Raw genomic sequence first — 4,728 nt, 5'->3', positions numbered from 1 at the left:
CTGCTACTCGTTTTCAGATGAGTGAACTGGAACAAGAGAAATGAAGTGTTTTGTATAAGAAGGCAGCATTCCACCGAGTCTGAGAACTGAAACTATGAATTTATGATTATGTGATCAATGCATAGATGACTAGGCCATATGCTTTCACCGACAAACAAGTACTCCACTCATTTCAGTTTTACATGTCACTAAGTAACTAACAACCATTATAAATGCTAGCAAATTATATTGGTAGAAAATTCCTCGTTCTAAAACAATATAACGGCAGCAAAGACCACCTGAAGGGGCAATGTAGTATTTAATATATATGACAAAAATTACCAATAATAAATGGTCTGTTTAACAATTTAACTGTAGGGACCAAATGTATGCAGAACAATTATTTAACCTGAAAACATAGTATCAAATGGAAACCAGGTAAAAGACAAGTAATAATGCAATGATGTTACATGTGTGTTTGACAGATTTTCCATTCATATGTTGAATAGCCATTAGCAATTGATTGTATGTGCAAAGAAATGGAATCTATAGTGGGAATCTCTTTAAGAATTATTCTCAGCTTATTACTATTACTACTATATGTATAGAAGAGAAGTGGTTGATACAAAATGTAGTAGGATTAACTGGGATGTTGTCTTTCTCTCTGTCTAGGTTACTACTCCATGGTATTGAGTTATATTTTTCATGTAGGTCAGCTTTGTGTTTAATTTTTAAGTTCTATGTCTGCGTCTAAATCAAGTATCAATAAAATGTTGGTGCTAATTTAATCCCACTCTTTACTGCTCTGAGCAGAAGGAACCAGAACAAAACACTGCAAGTATTTTAAACAGTCATTCTAACAACTCTACCACCCATCACACTGGTACTTTATTTGACTCACATTGGAGATAAAAAAAAAAGCATTGTTGATCTAGGTAGGGTTTGAACTCAGTATACAAAGAGCCAGAACTCTCTTTAATCTTTATTCTTTTACTTGTTTCAGTCATTTGACTGTGGCCATGCTGGAGCACCGCCTTTAGTCGAGCAAGTCGACCCCAGGACTTGTTCTTTGTAAGCCTAGTACTTATTATATTGTTCTCTTTTACCGAACCGCTAAGTTACGGGCACATAAACACCCCAGCATCGGTTGTCAAGCGATGTTGCGGGGACAAACACAGGCACACAAACACACATATATACACATATATACATATATATGACGAGCATCTTTCAGTTTCTTATTTCTTTATTGCTCACGAGGGGCCAAACATAGAGGGGACAAACAAAGACAGACAAACGGATTAAGTCGATTATATCGATCCCAATACGTAACTGGTACTTATTTCATTGACCCCGGAAGGATGTAAGGCAAAGTCGACCTCGGCAGAAAATTGAACTCAGAATGTAACAGCAGACGAAATACCGCTAAGCATTTCGCCCGGCGTGCTACCGTTTCTGGCAGCTTGACGCCTTTCAGTTTCTGTCTACCAAATCCACTCACAAGGCTTTGGTCGGCTCGAGGCTATAGTAGAAGACACTTGCCAAGGTGCCATGCAGTGGGACTGAACCCAGAACCATGTGGTTGGTAAGCAATCTACTTACCACACTGCCACTCCTGCGCCAAACATATACATCTATGTATTTTTTCAACCGTTTAATGATTCTTTCAATCCAACATTTTCTAAAAGAGTTACTCCAAGCATAATGCAAAAGCAGGAATAACATATTTATTAACTGACACAGATTTTTGAAATTGCATATATTAGTAGAACAACCCTTTCTCTCCATCGTAAATAATTCACCTGTGTTGGTGATGAAATTAACTCTTGAATCCTCTTTTAAAAAATCCAGGTATGCACTGTAGTACCCATTTCATCCCCTCCACTTTCATCTGTCTATGTCAACAAACTGTTGTTGCTCAAGATCGTCTTCCATATGACCAAATAGGTTGATGACAATGGACACCATACACAACCTCTATTTGAAACGAGGAACCACTAAGCAGACCAATTTACTGTTTGCCTGATTTTTAATCTCATGGTAGAGATAAATTTTCTTTCGTTATACATCCTGAATTCATTCATTCATTCATTTATTAAATGCCCATTCTGCCATCATGATCATAGCAGATGCGGAAGTATTTCATTGAGATGAGAGCTGACAGGACACTGCTGGGAAGACCCGATCTGATACCAAAAAATGGTGGAAGCAGTGACATACTGCAACAGCTCATGGTCCCATATCTGACATGACCATTTTCCCATGTTAACATGGGCCTGGAGGGGGAATTATCTGAGATGGAATTTTGCAGTTGGATGCAACTGTTGTCAATGAGCCCTCAGCAGTTTTCCATATAAGGAACTTTTACCTAGAGATTTTTGAAAGCACGAAGAATGGTTGTTAATGTCATCACAGTTTTGATCAAGCAGTGACAAGCCTGGAATATCAACATTCATGCATAATCACTCTCTCTCTCACACACACACACACACACACACACACACACACACACAGTTGAATAAAATTCAACCTGCATGGCATATAACCACTATTTAGTACTCTACATACATCTTATATCAAAAGAGTAAACTGTAAACAGAATGCCAAATGCATTGTTGTGTTGATACCCCCAAGCAAAGAAGTAGGATCGCCCAAGACATATAAATAGAGGTAGTCTAGCCGTGGTAGAGGAGTTGAGTAGCCGTCGTGTAGCGGTTGAGTAGAGATTGTCCGAAGGCGCTAGATAGCAGTAGCTTGAGACATAACATGCATGATCGACTTTCTGCAGTTTCCATCCTTCAAATTCACTCAAAAGACATTGGTTGCTATGATGTAATAGGTGAAGACACTTGCTCAAGCTGCTGTACTGTAGGAGTGAACCTAAAACCAAGTTCTTTGCTGAGTTAAGTTTAATACGAACCTTCTAATTTATGTTTTAGCATTGGCCTGAAATGAAAATATTTTGATTCTCATTAGAGGAGTTTCTATACAGCCAAGTTTATTGACAGTTTTACTGGTGTTTACAATTCCTTTCAGAATATACCTTGCTAAATGAAAGTTTTCAGTTTAGTGAGATTAGTTCACCATAAATGTGAAATGTTGACTATGGTTAAGAATCAGTTCAAAGACTGCAAAGTAATAGAATTGTCAAAATAAGTTTAAATGAATGCTATGAGATTGTAATATAAAAAAATAGAAAACACCAAATTCTCAGGAGAAGATTGTGAATGAAAGTAACAAAAAAAAAAAAAAATGCAATTAACAATCTCTTCTATATAAGAAAAAAAAAAGGAACGCAGAAATTTCTTCATTGATGTCTTGGAAGGAATCTTATTCAAAGAACTCTGTCTTTGCTCTATACAGCCTTCTGCTCACATTGATTTTGTTTTCATGAATATTTTCCAACGCTATTATTTTCTTTTCCCAGAGTTTTTCTGATTTTAAAAGAATTTTTTTTTTCTGTTTACATCAACTTTTGTGTCTTTCACTGAATCCACAAGGTTTTGAAAATTTGCAATATTTTCTGTATTAGTGTTTCTATCATAATCCCTACATCATTGCTGAATTATGCAAGTTTTTCTCTTAATCTTTTTTTTATTTCTTTTTTTTTTAATATTTTTTTTTATTTTTAATTTTCAGATATTACAAACAACATTTCTATATAAATTGCTTCGTATTTAAAATAAATTTAGAATTTTTCAAGAAAACAAAATCACAAACCTCTTTCCCAGTAAACCTAAATACAATATGTCAATATTTGATCTTTAAATGGAATCTTAGATTAACATAAATGCAAAGGATATCAGAAGAAACCATCAATACTGCATACATTCCTCTGGTTCTTCTCAAGTGAATATGTTTGACAAAACTTTCAGCATTTGGAAAAAAAAGGAACAATGAAATAGCAGCAGATTTCTCCCTCCTCAGCAACAGCAGCACCACCACCACCACCAATATCATTGCCACCACCAATACCATCACCACAACAACAACACCATCACCAACACCAACACCACCAATACAGCCACAACCACCACAGCTAACACACTACCATCACCACTACTGCTATCACACAGTCATCACCACTACAACCAACACCACCACCACAAACACCACTGCCACAATCCCCACCACAACCACCACCACCACCACCATCCTACCTCTGACTAGTATTGATCTATAATTATTTTCCCTTATTGAACATTATTGGACAGAAACAACAAATAAAGCAAAGTGGAATAAATGTGTTTATTTTTTTTAGATATTCTCATAATTGTGAAAGAATCTTGGAAAAATCTTTGAAGTTCTATTTCATAGAATAAAACTGTTTTGCCATGATTTTCTGGTATCTTCAACTCATATCACAGAAGTTTTCATGACTCTAAGAGAAACGTTTCGTATTTTATTGCAATTTAAACACTTGTTATTTGTCATAGCTTGTTCAACATTTAGGAAATAAACAGATAAATGTTGAAGCATTCAGAGCAGATAAAATCTGTAATTAGGGTTGCTGTACTTCTTAAGATTGAGAACCAAGTGTGTCAACAGTACATTGGGTATATATTTGTCAAAAGCAATACCAGTCTCTTTGCTCAATGCTACACGATGTATGGTATTACACTTCAACAGTTTAGATATGGTTTCTGGTCTATAAACTGTGAAATGTTTACCATAGTTTGGCACCATCACAGCTAAGCAACTCAATGTGCGAGACAAACATGGACGGCATTTGCTTCATAGAATTTTTAA

Source organism: Octopus bimaculoides, chromosome 12, assembly GCF_046866305.1.
Source record: "Octopus bimaculoides isolate indiv1 chromosome 12, ASM4686630v1, whole genome shotgun sequence".
In the NCBI taxonomy this organism is placed as follows: domain Eukaryota; kingdom Metazoa; phylum Mollusca; class Cephalopoda; order Octopoda; family Octopodidae; genus Octopus; species Octopus bimaculoides.
The sequence above is the reverse complement of the archived record's forward strand: the minus strand, read 5'-3'. Positions refer to the sequence as shown.